The sequence below is a fragment of the Dipodomys merriami genome, unplaced genomic scaffold, assembly GCF_024711535.1.
Source record: "Dipodomys merriami isolate MVZ:Mamm:240054 unplaced genomic scaffold, mDipMer1.0.p SCAF_16, whole genome shotgun sequence".
NCBI lineage: Eukaryota > Metazoa > Chordata > Mammalia > Rodentia > Heteromyidae > Dipodomys > Dipodomys merriami.
The window spans coordinates 29,573,962-29,594,340 of NW_027202937.1; the positions used below are offsets into that span (position 1 = coordinate 29,573,962).

Here is a 20,379-nt window from a genome sequence, read left to right on the forward strand (position 1 = left end):
CTACCACTTGAACCACAGTACCACCTCCGATTTACTGGTGGTTAACTGGAAATAAGAGTCTCACAGACTTTCCTTGCCCAGGCTGGCTTTGAACTGCAATCCTCAGATCTCAGCCTCCTGAGTAGCTAGGATTACAGGCATGAGCCATCGGTGCTGGCTTCAAGCTTATTTTTAAAGAGGATATTTAAAAACAAGATTTGGCACGGCTTCTTTTGCCAACTTTATAGGGGATGTGAATATAAGAAATGTTCCTACCTAGAATAGCCACAGAGTGCAGCCTTGTAGAAGCAGAGCAGGAAAAGTTGGGCCTAGAACTTTATTAAATGTTGGAGGCTGAGGTATAGCTTAGTGGTAGAACAAGTGCCTAGCACTTACTAGGCTGTGGGTTCAATCTCCAGCATCCCCCACCAGAAAGGATAAAGTGTACCTTACACTTAATAGTTGGAATGTATCACCAAAGTTCATGTGTTGGAAACTTAATCCTTAAGTTGATAGGTTAATAATATTTAGGTGGGGCCTTCAGAAGGTAAACAGAATCACACTATGTTGGGAAAGGGGGGTTCCCATAGTAAGAATAATGATTAGTACAAAGGAACAATTGTACAAGAATATAATTTAGGACTCCTTATTCTGCTTCATCTGCCATCTTTCTCCATAAAGAAGAAAAGGGCATAGGTAAAATAAAGTGGGAAAACCCAAACTTTCCCTTCCTTCTTTTTTTTGGTAAGTTTTTTTATTGTGAAAATACTGTACAGAAGGATTACAGTTACATGAGCAAGGTAAAAAGTGCATTTCTTATCCAGCATTGTTGCCTCCTCCTTTGTTTTTCCCCTACCATCCCTTCCCTCCCACCTCCATAACTACCCTTCCTCCCCACCCCCTTCCTTCTTTTGAGACACTTTGAAGCTCAAGCTGGCTTTGACTTCCTGATCCTATTGCTCCAGCCTATCAAGTACTGGAACTGCAGACTTGTACTATCACATCTAGCATCAATTACTGTCTTTCTACGAAGTTTCCTCATATAAATAGACCATTTAAATTTATTTAAATTCTGCTTCCTTGTGCTTGCTTCAGCAGCACATATTAAAACTGCAATAAATTGGGGCTGGGAAGATGGCTCAGTGGTAGAGCACTTGCCTCGCATGCCTGAAGCCCTGGGTTCGATTCCTCAACACCACATAAGCAAAAAGAAAAAAGTCGGAAGTGGCGCTGTGGCTCAAGTGGTAGAGCGCTAGCCTTGAGCTGAAGAGCTGAGGGACAGCGCCCAGGCCCAGAGTTCAGGCCCTATGACCGAACCCCCCCCCCAAAAAAAACCTGCAATAATACAGATTAGCATGGCCCCTGTACAAGGATCACATACAAATTCATAAAGCATTCCATATTTTTTTTTAAATGTGCTTCCTTTTGGGTGCTGGTGGTTCACACCTGTAATCCTAGCTACTCAGGAGGCCGAGATCTGAGGATCACAGTTCAAAAACAGACTGGGGAGGAAGTCCAAGAGAATCTTATTTCCAATAAACCACTAAAAAGCCAGATGTGGAGATATGGCTCAAGTGGTAGAACACTAGCCTTGAGCAAAACCAGTTCAGGGATAGCACCTAGGCCATGAATTCAATCCCCAGGACCCGGGGGTGGGGAGTGGGGTGGAGGGGTGGGGGAGGGGGGGGAACTTCCTGTTTCTAACCATCTTTTCTTTTGGAGTGATTTCTCTTTAGCAAAAAAAAAAAAAGGCATTTATAAGAATATCTACACACATATACCATTTTTCTTTCTTAATAGATTGCTAACAAAAGTATCGATTATTCCTAGAATTTTTGTAACTAATCAGAATACAATTATATATCTGGCTCAGAAATGGAAATGGAAACCTTCAGTACTAAATTCTCTCATTCTTTCTCTCTCTCTCTCTCTCTCATTTTTTTTTAGGAGGGGGTTGGTCATGGGGCCTGAACTCTGGGCCTGGGCGCTGTCCCTCAGCTCTTTAGCTCAAGGCTAGCACACTACCACTTGAGCCACAGTGCCACTTCCGACTTTTCTGCTTATGTGGTGCTGAGGAATTGAATCCAGGGCCTCATATATGCAAGGCAAGCACTCTACCACTGAGCCACCTTCCCAGCTCAATTCTCTCATTTTTTAAAATATATCTTCTTATAAATTCAATGTACAGTAAAGTATAAAATAACTGATTACAGCCCAAGAGCTGACAAATCTAAAGGTGTAATAAGTCACAGGCAGCCAGGAAATCTGATTTGGTTTCAGGGGCTTAGAAAATGGAATTACAAGGTAATAATGGAGTAATCTGCACTAAAAATATGATGGTGATAGTTCTGTTTTTACAAAGTAAATTTAATTTGTGCAAAATGAATGTATTTTGTAGACAATTCACTGAAATGAAGTAAAGAGAATGAAGTTAAATTTTTCTGACTTGATTCTGATGTTCAAATAAAGGCTTCTGATGAATTTGGATTGGCTTTCTAATACTGTCATCTGCCTGAGGTTGCTTGTTTATTGCTTACTTTTGCACTCACATTCTGTTTTTAAATAAATTGTTTGATCTTAAATACTTGGGTCATCCTTTGACTCTGATACTCTAATTTTTAAAAAATAGGCATTTCTAACAACAACTACCAAAAAAAACCTGAGAAGATATCCACATTTATTGAAAATTATTTTATGATAGCAAAAGAAAATGCAGCTTCCTAACCAAAAGTTTGGAAGATGATCCTACTTAGTATTCTATTACTATATTTGAACGCTTCTATTGTTAGTTGGTTTTGTCTATCCTTTCCCTCCTCCTTTCTTTTGAAAAAAGGGCCTTATTGCACATTCCAGGTGGGCTTCAAACTCTTGTTTTGTTTTTGTTTTTTGGTTGGTCATGGGGCTTGAACTCTGGGTCTGGGCACTGTCCCTCGGCTCTTTGAGGTCTTGAGCACTCACTGACTTTAAGCTCCTGTTCTCAAGGCTAGTGCTCTACCACCTCACAGTGCCACTTCCTGGCTTCAAACTCTTGATCCTCCTTCCTTAGCATCCATTGTATTGAGATTACAGACATGTATCATTTCACACCTCTCAATAGGCAAACTGACAAAAACATGTTCACTATGATTCACGGCTGTAATTTTATCTACTCAGGAGGCTGAGATCATGGTTTGAAGCCTGTAGAAAAGTCTATGAGACTCCTATCTCCAAGTAACCACCAAAAAGCCAGAAGTGATCCAGGGGCTGGTGGCTCACACCTATAATCTTAGCTACTCAGGAGGCTGAGTTCTGAGGATTACAGTTCAAATCCAGTCCAGGTAGAAAAGTCCATGAACTCTTATCTTTAATAAACCACCAGAAAACTGCAAATTATGCTGTAGCTCAAAGTGGTAGAGCTGAGCTGAAGAGCTCAGGGACAATGCCCAGGCCCAGAGTTTGAACCCCATGACCACAGAGAGAGAGAGGAAAGAGAGGGAGAGAAAGAGGGAGAGAGAAAGAAAGAGGAAGAAAAAGAGAAAGAGAGAAAGAGAGAAGGGGGAGGGAGAAAGAAGCCAGAAATGAGCTGCAGCTCAAATACAGCACTAGCCTTGAGAACAAGAGCTCAGGGGCAATGCTCAAGACTCTGAGTTCAAGCCCCAGGAAACTCCCCCACCCACCCCAACAGACACAATGTTCACGAAACATGACCAAACTGCCAGTAAGAATTTTTTTCAGTCATTATGATATCAAAAGTTTATTCCTGACAACTACACCTAGGTATCTGAAATATAGAATGCATGAGTAAACATCACTAGCAAATGGACTGAAAGTTACAAAGACATACTAACATGTTTCCTACTGTGTCAGGACAGGATGAAATTGGCAACAGGTATTTCTTCCTCCAGAAAAGGTGTGACGGGTAACACTACCCATCCATGACACCAGAAGTCCCCCCATTTACTTCCTTTTCCCATTTTAAATGTAAGTGAATAGCAATATGTTTAGAAAGGTTTCTTTTTTTAGGGGGGGGAGAAGGTATTTTTAATTGATCTTGGGACCTTGTGCATGCTAGGCAAGCGTTCTAACACTGAAGATGCAACCTTAGTACCACTTTTCTCCATTTCTGATCTGAAAGCAACCAACAACTTCTCCCTTGGAATGGGACAAAATTTTGCTTCAGTTTGTTCTTGGGTCTCATTCTGGACTTCTTGGAGAACACAAACCAGGACACAAAGAGGGAAGGGGAAGCCATGTAAAACACTACATTGTTCACTATTCTCCCTTAGCAAAAAGTGGCTAACATCCACTTTAATACTATAGCTCCATCCATCCATATTTAACCTGACACAAATTGGCTAGCATTTGGTAGGTTCTACCTACCCCCTCCTGGAAGACTATAGAGCAACAATAACCCAAACTAATACAACTAAAACTGCTAATACTCAGTAATAGTTTATATGTCCATTGACAAAACACTTTTTTTGAAATGGATATAGCTGCCGGGCGCTGGTGGCTCACGCCTGTAATCCTAGCTACTCAGAAGGCTGAGATCTGAGGATCTCAGTTCAAAGCCAGCCAGGGCAGGAAAGACTGTGAGACTCCTATCTCCAATAAACCACCAAAAAACCGAAGTGGCGCTGTAGCTCAAGTGCTAGAGCGCTTGCCTTGAGCTGAAGAGCTGAGGGACAGCGCCCAGGCCCAGAGTTCAAGCCCCACGACCGACCAAAAAAAAAAGAAATGTATATAGCCCTAGAATTTTTACTCTCTCCTTTTGCCTTTTCTTCTCCCTGATACCATTAATTAATTAAAAATTGAAAATAAAAATTACTGGCCACTATTTAATACAATCCCCTCTAACTGGATTAGAGAGCTCTAGGACCCCTTATGAATTTCACAGATATAATCAAGATCAACAAGTGTACTGTTCCGGTTTAGAACGCACAATTTAGATTTGGGGGTGGGAAGGAGGAGAAAAAAGACAGGAGGTGTTGCTACTTGAGAAGCAAACCTTCTCATCTCATGCCATAGGCTCAACAAAGCAAGAAGAACAGCAAGTCAGGGCTGGGAAGGTGGCTCAGTGGTAGAGCACTTGCCTTGCACGCATGAGGCACTGGGTTCCATCCCTCAGCACCACATAAGCAGAAAAAGTCGGAAGTGACGCTGTGGCTCAAGTGGTAGAGTGCTAGCCTTGAGCTGAAGAGCTGAGGGATAGCACCCAAGCCCAGAGTTCAGGCCCCACAACTGACAAAAAAAGAAAAAAAAAAAAAAAAGGAAAAAAAAGAACAGCAAGTCAGTTAAAATTTACACCTGATTTTGCCCATAGCATCCAGGGACCTGGAAAAGAGGGAGGACAAATTGAAAAGGAGGAGGATGGGAGAAGGAGAACACAGGAAGACTCAATATTCATCATTATTGTGACTCAAGTTAAGCCCTTGAAGGTTAACTGACCTGTTTTCCTTGCCTTATCAGGCTTCCCTCCTTACTGAGGAGTTGATGACTGGGCCTCAATGTGGGAAGGGTCACACTTCACTGAAGCTGCCACTTCTGGAACAGATTTGGAACAACCTGGAAAATTGAAAGAGGTGACATTAGGAGGAGTAAGACCAGACTGACTCTGCTTCCCAAATACTTTTTCTCTACTCAGTATCACCAGGATACTTCCTGTGCCTTGTTTGTAATTATAAGCAAGGTGTTAGCTGATTCTATCCAGAGGGATCCGATTTGTGCTCAAGCAAGAATGGCTGAGCTGAATATGCCTTGAACCCAACCACTTCTACCACCAAAGTATGTCCCAACAACACTGGTGTGGATGGCACTTAAAAATAATGGTGCAGGCCACTGATTCCAGGTAAGCTTGAAGCACTCCAATGACATGTGAACAAACAGTAGGGGCCAGGCTGGGAGGATAGCTCAGCGGTAGAGCATCTGCCTAGCACACACAGGGCGCTGGTTTCCAATCCCAGCACTTGCAAAACACAAAAGCAAAAACAAATATAGTTAAATAGTAGATGCTAATGGTCATCCATCTTAAAGGGAAGAAAAAAGCAAGATAGCACTTGATGTTCTCAGAAACAGAGGGAAGGAAGAACAGAAAAGAACTGAAGAAAATATATAAAACTAACAGTGCCTTAAAATTGACACTGTCACCTCTTTTCCTGAATGGGCAGAGGGCAGTATCTATAGCACTTGTCAAAATGGGACCAAATGCATATTCTCCCCTTTCTATAGGAAGACACAGAAAATATCTCTCATTACACATGCCATTCAGGATTGACAAAGTTTGTTCTGACTTTCCAAGGTTCAATCTGGGAGAATACTGAGTCTGGTCCTCAACATAGTGAAGAGAAAGCTAGAATATATACAACATGTCTAAGCTACAGCACCCAATATATTTGTCTCTGGATCTGAATACAGTATGTCTCTGCTGAAGTGGGAGAAGAGTGTAAAGCTAGGAGAAGACTCATCAACAGAGTAAAGATGAGCAAGGGAGTACCTGCCCGGCATACATGACATTCTGCATTCCATCTTCAGAACCACAAAGGAGGAAAAAAGCAGAATAAAGTCAAGGTGAGTAACACTTGTAAAAAAGCAATTGCTTGGCTTATTTTCTCACTTTTATCCTCTTTCTGAGGGTCTAGAGATAAGCTGCCCAAGTGTGTCAGACTGTGTCAGACCACTATCATCTTGCATCTTACTTGAATTGTCCACAAAGAGCTCATTAGCACTATGGGCAGCAGACCCCCTGGGCTAGACTGGCCTGTTGGGAGTGACAGGGCTCCACCAGCCTTTTCTATCACAAAGCAGCAACTGAATGATTTCTGACAGCATGATGCTTCTAGAAGTTTTTCTCTCTTCACATGTCACTACTTCAATTCTCTACCTTTTTCCTCTGTTATCCTGAAAGATTCTGTGGATTTTAAAATAGCAAGAAAGAAGGATTGCCTAGCAAGCAAGACATTCTCAGTTCAGACCCTAGCACGAGAGAAAGAAAGAAAGAAAGAAAGAAAAGAAAGAAAGAGAGAAGAGAGAGAGAGAAAGAAAGAAAGAAAGAAAGGAAGGAAGGAAGGAAGGAAGGAAGGAAGGAAGGAAGGAAGGGAGGAAGGGAGGAAGGGAAGGAGGGAAGGAGGAAGGGAGGGAGGGAAAGAGAAAAAGAGAGGGAAGGAGAGAAGGAGGGAGGGAAAGAGGGGAGGGGGAGAGGGGAGGGGAGGGGAGGGAAGGAAGGAAGGAAGGAAGGAAGGAAGGAAGGAAGGAAGGAAGGAAGGAAGGAAGGAAGGAAAGAAGGAGCCATTTGCAGAGACAGATAGTCAATAGGACACCCAAGAAGGTACCATGACACTAACCACCCTGGTATTTCTCATGTTTCCTGGGACAGGACTGTCCTTAAGAATCTGAAAAAAAATTATAAATCCTCCCACAGAAAAGTACACATATTCCACACTACATTTAGTTTGTTATAAGGAGAATCAAGGTTCCAAGAAACCCAGGAGATAGTGGAGCAAAAAATCCTTGATATTCACGATCCACCCTCCTTTAAACTATCAATCAAGCACTTGGTTAACATTCCCACATATTTTCATAAATGTTCAAACAAAATATCTTTTTTAGATCATTTTACCCTATTTAAAAGTATGAAGTATAAGAAACAAGTTTTGTTTTATAATAAAAAAGATCTGAGGGAACTGGGGATATAGCTCAGTGGTGGACATTACCTAGTATGTACAGCCCTGAGTTCAATCTCTAGTAGGGGAGGAGAGGGATGAGAGCAAGCAAGTTTTCCTTGTTGTTATTCATTTTAAAATAGGAAGTATGGGGAGGGGGGGGGTCTTCTGGCTCCATCTAAAGTGTTTTCCCAATATGCTTGAGACCCTTGGTTCAATTTTCATCACAAGGGATAGAAGACCAAAACAAACAAACAAACAAAAAAACCTCTAAAAAACAATTTTGACAGTAAATACAGAAATTATTCTTTTGCTAAATTTTATTAGTTAAAGTCTAGAACCATCTCTTTGGGGTCTGGAAACTGTCAAGGTCTCTGAATAAGCACAGTGAACTATTATAGTTCTATGTATAATTGAAAACAACAGCAACAAAAATAATGATTTACAGAGATAAATATCTGAGATTAAAGTTTTCAGAATCTAAAAATGTTCAAGTAGCTTCCTCCAAATCATGGAGAATCAGAGAAAAAGGATTCTTTTAAAGCAAAAGGGCAAGCTGAGACCTGACCTTGAAACTTCATCTGACCTTGGATGTAAATAATTTGAATATCCTGAATGTCTAGCAAGTTAAGTAACAAATCATTACTACCCTGTTTGTTTTGGATTCCCTCAGGGACACACAGAACTTGGGAGGATGGAAAGTTCAAGACAGTTTTTGAAGGAAACTAAGATACCCTTACTTCAACATTATCACCTTAAAAAGAGGTGGGGGTGGGGGCGCTGTTATGCCATAGAAGATGACTTCTGTGGGTGAAACCTGATGAAGACTGGCTAGGACATTTGGGAAAGTGATGAATTCTGGGTTTTCATTCCCAGAGACCTGCGCAAAGCCAAAGAGGCAAGATGTCTTAGGGAGGGCAGCAGAAGTCCCTCTGGGAGGAGGTGGGGTAGGGGAAGGCCAGCCCCCAGCCAAGAAAGAGATAAGGGACTACACTCTGTAAAGCCAGAAAGAGAAGATTAAAAAGGCATTCTCCAGGTCCAGGGAGATAGCAATGAAAAGATGAAAGATAAAAGGGAAGATGGTTTTAGAAGCCAAGGGCGTATCCTGTCTTCTTTAAATTAAAAAAAAAACAAAAAACAAAAAACTAGGGTTTTTGAAGAGAAATCGAAAAATCTTTTCTTAGGCCCCTAGGAAATATGGAGTATGTAGAGATGCCTGAGATGAATGCACAGGCCCTAGGCTGCAATGCTAAGTCTCAGTGACATCACAAATACTTGGGAGTTGATCTGTAGAGTGTATAAGAGCATAGCTGCCAGGTTCAGAACAACCAAGAACAGACTACAAGATAAGAGGAATTCAAATACTAGCATGGTTGGAGCTAGGAAGCTAGGCTAGCCTAGAGATAGAACCAAAGCAGAGTAGCTGTGCCACAAAGGCCTTGCCTACTCTACCTCTGTCTGCAGAAAGCCCTGGGAAAAACTGTCCTTTCTAACCAGGATGGCCTTTCATATGCTCAGAAGGCTGAGACAGCTGGGATGACAGCTCTGAGTTCCAGGAAGTTGATGTGTTTCTTGGCTTCGGGTGCAGGCTATGCCCTGGATAGGGCGGTAACTCATGAAAGCTACCCACCCCACCCTGCCCGCAGCTGGCACAGACTTTGGTAAAATGAGGCCTAGAGCATCGTGTCGTGCCTTTTAGTATTTGAGCAGACTCTGAAAAACTGGGCACCACAAGCTGCTCCAACCAGCTCTGCATTCTCTCTCCTCCAGTGAGGATAGCACAGACTGTGTTCAAAAGAGAAGTATGGAGTGAAAGCGGGTGAGGATCTCAGGAATGCAAGAAGCATATGCTCACTTCCCATTCATCTCCTACACTCCTCATTCACCTTCTAGCAGTTCCCATGGTTACCTCTCTGCTCAGTTTCTCACCTCCTGACTGCAGTCCTCTTGGCCATTGTGAACACATAATCCCACAGACCAAAGGCTTTTGACTTCAATCCCCAAGACACCTCTCACTCTGTCGTTACAGTTAATAATCACAGCGAACAATTTCTGAATACTATATACCACACACCAAGTGCACTGTCTTAATTAATCCTCATAATAATAACCATGAGGATTAATGTCGCTGTAGAGATGAGAAAATTAAGGTTTAGAGGGGTCAAGTCATTTGCCTATAAAATCCTAGAACTATTATGTGGGAGCTCAGAGTGAATCCTGTTTCTGGACTCTATTAAGCTTCTTTTGGACAATATGTGTGACTCCTGGCACAGGCTTGAGAGCACAGATGTGCTCTCTTAGTCACGTTCTCAAACGTCTCACAATCTTGGCCTAAATAATTTCTGCTCTTCCAGATATCCAGGGTTTCCCCTTCCATGCTGCCTAGGGTGGAGGGGCAGAGAAAGGAGCTCTCCACTGCCCCCTCACCACTACTCATCTCTCTGGAAAGAGGCCCAGACTTAACAACAGAGAAAAAAGGTTCACTGTAGCAGGCGAATGTTGGAAAACATTCCCCTTGCTGCTCAAAGGCAACGAAGGCCTTTACATTCTACATTCTCAGATTTTCAAAGCAGGTAGGCAAAGAGAACTACAAGGCACACTTGAGGTTCATTTTGAAATCCCTAGCAGCTCAATTCATCCCAATGATTCATCCAAATTGATCCACCAACATGACAAGCTCTCCTGGTCACTTCTGCTCTGATGGAAATCGTGTGCAGACTTTGAACAACATGAGTCTTCACTTCAGGTCTTAAAGTATGAAGGTTGCAATGAAGCCTGACAAGTCTATGAGCTGTGCATGTCAGAAGTGGGGAACAGGAGGAGAGGGTGAGTGGCTAGACTGCATAGAAGAAAAGCTAGATAAATCAACTTAAAGGAATTTTACCAACAGTCTTAGCTAGTCAGCAAAAAAGGTAACTGCAACTGACCTGTGAACACGGCCAACACAAACAGCACAGGTGCCTTCAATGTGAGATGATGCTCCATTCCAACAAACCCATCATAAGTCAAAAACGCAGCTAATGTGATCACAGTACACTAGAGCATTAGTTATTTCCTCTCCTCATCGTAGGGCTGACTGGGAGCTGCACTCACCAAAGGACCAGAGGACCACATATTGCTAGCCAAGAAGAGGATCCAAATTCAAAATTCCACACATGGTTTCTACTGAGTATATCGTGTTCAAGAAATTTTTTTAAAAATTACATAAATCAGAGAATTATAACTGGGGGACCATCTGTATTAACTTTAAAATCCATCACTAGAAATGCAAATTCTCAGCCCTTATCCCAAATCTACAGAATCAGAAACTCCTCTGAGAGAAGGCCCAGCAATCTGTATTCATAACTCTTCAGTCCTGAAAACTAGTTAATGGAGTAGGGCAAAAACAAAACAAAAAATCCCAAGAATGTTCCTGAAAAGCTTCCTTATAAAAGGTGAGGTCTTCCACACTTCAGAACAAAAACCAAGGCAAGGGAGCAAAGACCCAGATCTCAATTATTATTGCTAGTTATTTTTGTCAGTCCTGGGCACCATCCTTGAGCTTCTTTTGCTTAAGGCTAGCACAGCTCCACTTTTGGCTTTTTCTGTACATATGGTACTGAGGAATCGAATCCAGGGCTTCATGCATGTGAGGCAAGCACTCTACCACTAAGCCACATTCCCAGCCCTCAGATCTCAATTCTAACTTTGGTTTATTTATCAGAATAAGTAAATAAATATGAAGGCCTATGTCTATGTTCTTCAAGAATATGAGCTTCAGTCAGGGCTGTGTGTAGTACACAGGTAGCCAACTATTTTGGCCTGGTCCTTCACGTAGTCCTGCCTCCTTAAAGCTATCTCTCCAGCAAATGGCATTCATATGATATTCCCTGAAAAGCTCCCTGTGGAGCAGCCTCCAAACTTGAGTCCTTTGGAGGGATTTCTTATGGACTTTTTCTTTTGCTGCTACTGGGCAGTAAGAAAAGCGCAGCAAAAAGTAGAAAAGAGAGAAGCTTAGGGAAGGCATTGTCAAAGCCCCTTCCTATATCCTCACATCAGCCAGATGCTGGTGACCCATGCCTATAATTCTAGCTACTCAAGGTTCAGAGCCAGCACAGATCAGAAAATCCATGAGATTTCAAATCTCCAATTAACTGCCCAAAAATGCTGGAAGTGGGGTTGTATAGGTCAAGCAGTAGAGTGCTAACCTTGAGCAAAATAAGTTCAGGGACAGTGCCCAGTTCCTAAAGTTCAAGCCCCAGCAATTGGAACCCAAGGATATTAAAAAAAAAAAAAAAAAAAAAGTCTGCTCAACTGCAAAGGCTCTTCATTGGGTCCTAAGGAGGGAGGGAGGAAGGAAGGAAAGAGGAAGGAAGGAAAGAGGAAGGATGTGTGAAGGGAAATCATCTCCACCCTCTGAGTGACTGTTCCATACTTTTATTACATTTCAAGTGCCCAGTAGTCTGGACCCAGACAGCACTTCACAAGGAATACTACTAATGGCTGATGGTCCACAGTCCTTAGGTAAAGGAACAGTTACAATAAAAATCCTTTTAAAATAAAAAGCACATTGAAATAAACACAAGTTTGTGACTTTAACGAAGCATCACTATCCCACAATAGTGTGAAGTTTAGGGAATTATGTAATCATTTAATCACAATAAAGAATTTGAAAAGAAAAAAAGCATTTAGATAATGGAGGAAAAAAAAGAAACACAAATAAGGTTCTGGCTAGGAAAACAGGGACTACAAAACATTTTCTGAGTTAGAATAAACTGAATATTTAAAATGTAAACTGCTGGGACTGGGGGTGTAGCTCAGTAACACAGTGTCTACTTCATAGGCACAAGGCACTGGGTTTGATTTCCCCATCATGGCAAAGATAAAATAAAAATCAGATCAAAGGTGGAGAGCTTTCCTGGTAGATGTGAGGCCAAACCATCATGAACAGCCATTCTTTCCCTACACCTCTCTGAAGAGCTCTTGGTTCTTCAGAGGAAAGAGGGGCACAAAGTCCTGCTCACAACCCTTTCTGAGGGTACATGGCTGGGAAGAGCTGACTCCACTGCTTGCAGCCTTCTCTAGGGAGTAGATCTAACTACTGCCAGATTTGGGAGGCCAACATGCAGCTGCCACCTGGCAGCCATTTGTCATATAGCGCCCTCCTCTCCTGGGAGGGAGACACGGACTGCCCTTGGCAGTCCAGCTGTGGGAAGAATAAGTTCCTGGCCCTCTCACTAGGCAGGGCATACTTTTCTTAAACATTGTTTTTCTGTTTGGCCATGGGGACCATTCTTTCATCACTTTCTTGCTTAATTTAGCAGAGACCTGTATCGCATTCCACTCTGCCCAAGAAATGTGGAGGGAAGGGAACACTGTAGTGGTCAAGGTGGTCTCTGTCTTATCAGGGAGTGACCATACTGGACAGAAGCAGAAGAGAGAGACAGGGCAAGGTGTCTTCACCTTCCTCCAGCACAGAAATCTCCTAGCCTGGGGCATAGGGTTACATTTAAAGACACTGCCCCATCCTACATTTAGATCTGCCCTGCTGGTTTCTCAGGTAGATACAAGTACAAAATAGGGTGGGAGAGGCCTCCACATATCTCTATAAGTAATGGCCAACAGGATACAAGTCAAAGTTCATCAGTCTCGTGTGGATCTAATTATATTTTTTTCCAGAAAATTAATAAGAGGGCAGTAGCTACTGTATGCCAGAAACATATATGGCACTTTACTTATATTTAAGTAGTATCTATATTATCTGTGGACACTACACAGCTCTTCAAGGGCAAGGCCAAGAGGATCCTACTCCAAAATCCTTGTACTTTCTGCTGCATCACAAAGATGGTTTATGGGAAAAAAAACATTCAGAAAAGGAAGACAATAAGCAAGCTAGAGGACTTGGAAACTAGGTTAAGGGAAGAGGGCAAAACAATGGCTGAAAAAAAATGAAAGACAAAGGAGGAGGCTGCAATGCTTGGTAAGAAATGTACGCATTATCCTGCCCATGTAATTGTAACTCCTCTGTACAGTATGTTCACAAATAAAATTAAATTAAATTAAAAAAAAAGAAAGATGTTCAACCCATTAAGAGAAAGAAAAAGAGACACATAGAGGTGGCTATAAAATCTGCAGGTCTAGAAGAGGGGCAAACTCAGCCCATGGATGCACTAGGGCCGACATGACATATAGGTGGGAGTATGGAAATGTAGCACTGAGACAAACTCTTTAAAACTGGAATTTGAAGTAGAACAGCCCCCAGGCGGAATGAGGTCCAGTAAGGTATGAGCTTGCTGCCCCTGGGTATATTCAACAGAGAAGGGATAACCACTAGTCACAGATGTTATGCTAAAAAATCAAATCAAATCAAAAAGTCATTCTCCTAGTAGGTGGAGACCAGGTGAGATGACTCTTCTGCCTGCAGTATACTTTTGAGAGAATGAAGCCATTCCCACAAAACTGTCAGATTCAAAAGCATTTTCAAGGACAAACCAATGTATGGAAGCTGTGTGTGTGTGTGAGGGGGCGGGGGGAGTAAGTTTAGAGGAAAGAGAGTATGCTGGTAATTGGGCTTGAACTCAGGACTTGGGCCCTGTCCAGCTTTTTCCATTCAAGGCTGATGCTCTACCATTTGAGCTATGTTTTTATGTCTGGCTTTTGGTGGTTAACTGGAAATCAAAATCTCATGAACTTTTCTGCTTAGGCTTAGATATCAGCCTCCAGAGGAGCTAGAATTCCAGGCATGAACTACTGGTGTCCAGCATGATATGGAATCTTAAGCCCTGGCCTAGAAGCATGGCTTACCACCAGTGGTACCCCTTAGCTTCAGTTCAAACACTTGGCAAATAGAATATATACCACCTTCTAGTCCGAGCTATTGATGTTATGCTATTCCCTCTCCATACTGAACCCCCCCTCACCCCCCAGGTCCTTGATTTGCCCCTGAGGTTCCTCTGTTAGAATGCCAGACCTTTTTAAGAGTGGGAGTCCAGCTAGATGATTTTTGTAAAAAATAAAATCCGAGTCCATAAGGCAGTTAAATATAAATGTAAGTTGGCTTTTCAAAAGATGCAATACCCTGGCAGTGAAGAGCAGACAGCTGCTGACACTCACCATGCTGCATTGGTGTGAGCAGGAAATAAAACCCATCCGGCTTTGGTGCCGGGCTGAAACAAATCCTGGCCAGTTCCATATTTGCCTAATCAAGGAAGTACACACCACTGGCTCCCAGAAGGGCAGGACTTGCCCTTCTGTGTCCCTCTCTCCCAGCCCCAGCACACAGGATCCAGGGTTTTGCCTGCCTGGCACTCTCAGGCAACCAGATTCTAGTCATTGGGTTGTTCTGTACACTTCTATCACAAGCGGCACTAAGTTATCTTCTGTCACATTTACAGCTTTTAGGAAGAAGCTGGAGTAAAGTTCAATAGCAGTTTGCAGAGTTTTGGGCAATACCCTGCAACTCTTTCATTAGGCCTCAAGGTCAAGGGCTGGCCTTTCTGACAGGCTGGAGAAAGGGTGCAGCCCAAACCGGAATCTCTATAATCTTCCCTGGGGAGAAAGCGGAGTGCAAGCTAAGCAACCTCAGGGCAGGTGGTTAACCTCTCATCAGATGGGGGCCCGCACATTCCCAGAATTCAGAGCATTTGCAGGATGACACTCCTTGAAAAACCAAAATAACTTTGTGGAAGATAAAATTGTTGCATGAACTTCCCTTCCCCTGACAGCTTTGAAAGAGCAGTGGACATCTTTCCTCACCCATTGGAAAAGTGGTTGGCTGTGGTCAAATTTTCACAGTGGGTAATCAGACATTACCAACTGTCAGCTGAGAATGACTGTGTTGAGGAACAGTCTGCCCAGCTCTCAGGGCCTAATGGGCCGCCCTCTGTGCCCATGTGGAACTGATGGGCCTTCCTTCCCCCACCACTTGGATTTTTTTTTTTTTCTGTCCATCATAGGGTCTGACCTCTGGGCCTGGGCGCTGTTCCTCAGCTCAAGGCTAGTGCTCTACCACTAGCACCACAGTGCTACTTCTTTCTGGCTCTTTTCTGCTTATGTGGTGCTGAGTCGTTGAACTCAGGGCTTCATGTATGTGAGGCAAGCACTCTACCACTGAGCCAACACCCCAGCCCCACCACTTGGATTTTGCTTCTAAGAAAAGCACTCATGATTGTAGCTGTGAAGGCAAACAAATACCCTGAGATGGAGGTAGGTATTAAGTATTTATCTCAAGCCAACCAAAACAAAAAACAAAAGCAAGAAAAATGGCTTTCCTTAAAACTGAGCAAGCCAAACATGATAATTAAGGGGTAGGATGGACCTTCCTGACAGCTGTGAGACTGGGGAAGGGGTGGCATGTTCTGAGTACTAACAAGCTAGATCAGTAGAGGCCCAGGCATAGGAGAATTAATGTAGACCTGGAGAAGTTCGAAGCTCTGGCCCTGACAAGCTGGGAGGATGATTAGTTCATGACACTTGCACTGCCTGGGGGAGAGGGGTCTAGTCCTGCTGCTGGGAAGGCTGACCCCTGCCTCAGCCTGGTCTGAAACAAACTCCAAGTTCTCAAAGTATAGTATTTCATCTGCATTAGGATGAGTTCCCATCAAGTACTTAGTATGCCCAGGCTCTTAAATGTGGCTTCACATCTTCCAAGCTACCCCATAAAGCAGACAACCAAACCACTTTTCAGACTCCTTAACTTGCCCAAAATGTTACAAAGAATAGGGGGGGAAAAAAGAAAAAAAAGGGGGGGAGGGGAGGGGAGACAACCACAGCAGGACAGATCTCAAGACTCTTCTCATACTGAAGTAGCGACTTGGCCGCACAAAAATACATCTGAGAGAAAAGAGGGGCCTCCCACCGTTGGGAGAGTCCAATCCCCTAGGACATGGTCACCTGCTTGCTCATTTTCCCAAGTCAAGGAGGACCCACATGTGTCTACCTGGTGGTCTCTACAGGCCAGATACCACAATCTTTGTGATACATAGATTCGGATATCCAACCTAGTGCCCACTTAATAACACGAACATTTCTAATTTAAAAAGCAAAACCAAACTGGCCTCTGCCAATATTTACCTGACAAGAAAATGCTTTAGCATGTTTGTGGAATCTAGTCCTGCTTCTCAAATAGAGTTTTTCAAAGCCCATCACAAGGGAAGGGTGACATTGTTCAAAAAGAAATGTACTCTTTACCTAACTTAAATAACTGTAACCCCTCTGTACATCATCTCAATAATAACAACTTTTTTTTTTTTTTTGGCCAGTCCTGGGGCTTTAACTCAGGGCCCCGGGCACTGTCCCTGAGCTTTTTTGCTCAAGGCTAACACTCTACCACTTGACCCACAGCATCACATCCAGCCTTTTCACATCTAGCCTTTTCTGTTTAAGTGGTACTGAGGAATCCAACCCAGGGCTTCAATCATAAAGCCAAGCCATCCCTTGCTCACCCCCCTTTAATTTATTTGGATGCTTGAGATAAAGAAATTCTCGTGTTGTTCAGAAAGAACATACTACTTTTTCCTTTTATCTTTCCTTAACAGTTTGCTATCCAGTGATGAGGGGCCTAGCCTCCAACAGTCCACTTTTATCTCCCACTGACCACTTGAAACCAAAGGCTGGACTTCCTGTAGCTCACCCAAGGGGCTGTTTGACTTGTTTAAAATACTTGCCTTCAGAATTGTGGCACAATCACTGAGCAGCAACTACCCAGCATGTACTTCAGCTCCAACTTTAACAGCCTCACAGGCAAATGAACCAGCACTCTCTGTGCCCCAGTGTGTGAGAGGCATGACATTTCAAAGAGCTTGCTTTCCAGGCTCACTCATGTATTTTGTTTTTTGTTTACAGCAAATGCAAGAGCTATCCTTATCAAAGTAGAGAAACACCAGAAATTAGTTAAGTAGCTAAAGTAGAGAATATAATGCTGTTCTTTTTTTCTCAGATAGGGTCTCACTATGTAGCCCAGAATGGCTTTGAAATTGCAATCCTTCTTATACTGTCTCCCAATTATTGGGATTGCAGTATAAATGAACACTTTCTTAAAATAATTTAGTAACACGTAATATTGTCCTGTAACCACTGTAAACCAGCCACATGCTTGTTTGCACATACAACTGACCCAGAATACATTGTACCCTCTGGATTGTCAGATGAGATCAGACTGATCTTTTTTGTTTTGGTGTTTTGTTTTTGGTACTGTGTTTTGAACTCAGAGCCTTGCTCTGGCTAGGCAAGTCTCTACTACTGAGCCATGCACAGAGCCTTGCTTTTTCTGGTAATTTTGGACATAAAGCCTAGTGAACTTATCTGCTAGTCTGGCCTAGAATCATGATCCTCCAGGTCTCAGCCTCCTGAGTATCCAGAATTGCAAGTGTGAGCCACGGGTGCTTGCCCAGACTGTGATCATGGATGTCCCGCCCCCTAACTCTGCACCTAAGACTGCTAGGGTGCCTGGGTGCTCTATGGTCCAGTCTCAAAAGTACTCCTATTTACTTACTGCTGCTAATCACTTTCTGATGAATATCAAAGACCCAGTTCTTACATGCTAATTAAGACATCTGAAGTTGGGTAAGTCAGTTAGGGTATGGGTCAATCAGTTATCAAAAGCCCCTGACTCACAGCTATACAAGATAAGAGTTCCATTGTCTTCCTACCTCTCCTTCCTCCCAGGTTTTGGGGCTTGAACTCAGGGCCTGAGGGCCCTTTCCCTGAGTCTCTGGTGATCAAGGCTAGTACTCTACCACTTGAGCCACAGCACCACTTTTGGCTTTTTATTTTTTTTAGTAGTTTATTGAGGTAAGAGTCTCATGGATTTTCCTGCCCAGACTGGCTTCAAATCAGGAGCCTCATGTCTCAGCCTCTGGAGTAGCTAGGATTACAGGTGTGAGTCACCAGAGGCTAGCTCATGAGGCTAATAAGATGATAAAATTGGAAAAATTGGTTCTTTGGAACAGTTCCCCTAGTTAAGAGTTCCTTCTGGTGTTATAAGGACTCTTCCTAAAATCGGTTAATGGATAAGAGAAACCTCTTTGCCCAAATACCTTTTAATTGCTCAGAGGTAAGAAGACTGGGTAAGAGAAAGTTGAGGGCATTAGGGATAGAGTTGGTCAGGACATGGTGTGTGGGACAACTGACAAATGAGTCCACAATCACAGTTTCTATGCACTCCTGAATGCAATACTAATCTGCCTGTTTCTTTTATATCTGGCTAAAAACAGAAAGATAGAATGTCACCAGTGAAGACATGCCATTCCATGCCCAACTTAGAACACTGTCTTTCTGTGGCCCCTCTCGTGCAGTTAGAAGCTGTGGGAGATTGGGAGTAAGCTAACTAGTTCAGGCCCACCAGTCAAGAGCACACATTCTTCAGCATCCTTAATTTCCTCCCAGCCATGAAGTCAGGAACAACCTGTACAGACAAAGAAAACAGAAAACTTGCGAAACAATGGCATCTACCATGCTTGCTGAATATGCCTGAGGAAAACTTTTTCAAAGCCCTTGAAGATGCTTCATTACAATTCTGGAAAGGAAACAGTCTACTACACCCCGGTGCACACATGCTCACACAAACTCAACTTCATACTCTGCCAGCTCCACAACTAAAATGTACCAGTCAAATCTCTCAAGAGAATAGTGTCAATTACTGAAATGATTTAGAATTGTAACTGCATTTTCACAAAGTTTGTATGAAGCCAGTGACCTCCTAGAATGTTCGAAATATGAAACAGAATTTTGTTTTCCTAAGGGGAAAAAGAAAAAACATACACACAACTAAGCCAGGTGTAGGAGTACAGACAGGTATGGACCAACAAAGCCAGGTGTGGGTCATAGCTGGAAGCGGAGGTAGGAGGACCAAGAGTTTAAAGACTATCCCAGGATAGGGAAACTGTTTCCAAAAATAAAATCAAGGGGGGGGGGGATAAATAAATAAATGAAATCAAACCAAAATAAATAAAACAAAGTGAAGGCCTAACAGCTTAGACAATTAGCAACCTAGCCACAGTGAAATGTTATGTGTAGGAATGACAGAAATATTTAAAACAAAAAACAAAACACACACACATCACCATCTTATTTTCCTTATAATTAACCTTTAATTCTGTGATCTGTCCTAGGCAAGAATAATCCTTTCAAGACTCCCTACAAGCAACACTACTTGTGGTGATGGTTTGTTTTTTGTATCTGTCTGTATCATTGATTCTAATTATATTCAACTGTATTCAAATTGTATTCTAATTGTATTCAAATTACACACCTCAAGTTTATAGTCAAATATTATTAACAATCACATTAGGCAAAGGTTCCTTTAAAAAATTTATTATTTGAGGGCTGGGAAGGTGGCTCAGTGGTAGAGCGCTTGCCTTGAATGCCTGAGGCCCTGGGTTCGATTCCTTAGCACCACATAAGCAAAATGAAAAAAGCTGGAAGTGGCACTGTGGCTCAAGTGGTAGGGCGCTAGCCTTGAGCTGAAGAGCTGAGGGACAGCACCCAGGCCCAGAGTTCAGGACCCAAACCGGACCCAAAAAAAAAAAATTATTTGATAAGGGAGAAAACAAAGGAACATTGACCTTTAAAATTCCGATCTCTTTGCACTCATTATTCCATGGCTTAAGACACTAAGCATATATTTCATTTTAGAAAAGAAAAAAAGTGGTAGACGTCTTTTCAGTTTCCTGCAGTTAGAGCTTCAGGCCTATTCTTGCTGCTTTTGAAGTTGATCCAATCCAAAGCTTAAGAGAGGGAAGCAGAAGAGTATGCCTTCTCTGAAAGGTGCTAAATTTAGTTGCTT

The 20,379-nt window shown here is 42.7% G+C and overlaps 1 protein-coding gene and 1 pseudogene across 8 annotated transcripts in view; one reads left to right on the forward strand and one right to left on the reverse strand.

Moving 5' to 3' along the window:
* Rreb1 (ras responsive element binding protein 1) overlaps nucleotides 1-20,379 on the reverse strand; it is a 219,364-nt gene that overhangs the window by 77,585 nt on the left and 121,400 nt on the right. For all 8 annotated transcript variants that reach the window (XM_070024627.1, XM_070024629.1, XM_070024631.1 and 5 more), the window contains exon 2: nucleotides 5,407-5,523. The gene's annotated coding sequence lies outside the window, so the exon portion shown is untranslated. The remainder of the gene's footprint in view (nucleotides 1-5,406; nucleotides 5,524-20,379) is intronic.
* Nucleotides 1,289-1,386, forward strand: LOC138828529 (U6 spliceosomal RNA; annotated as a pseudogene).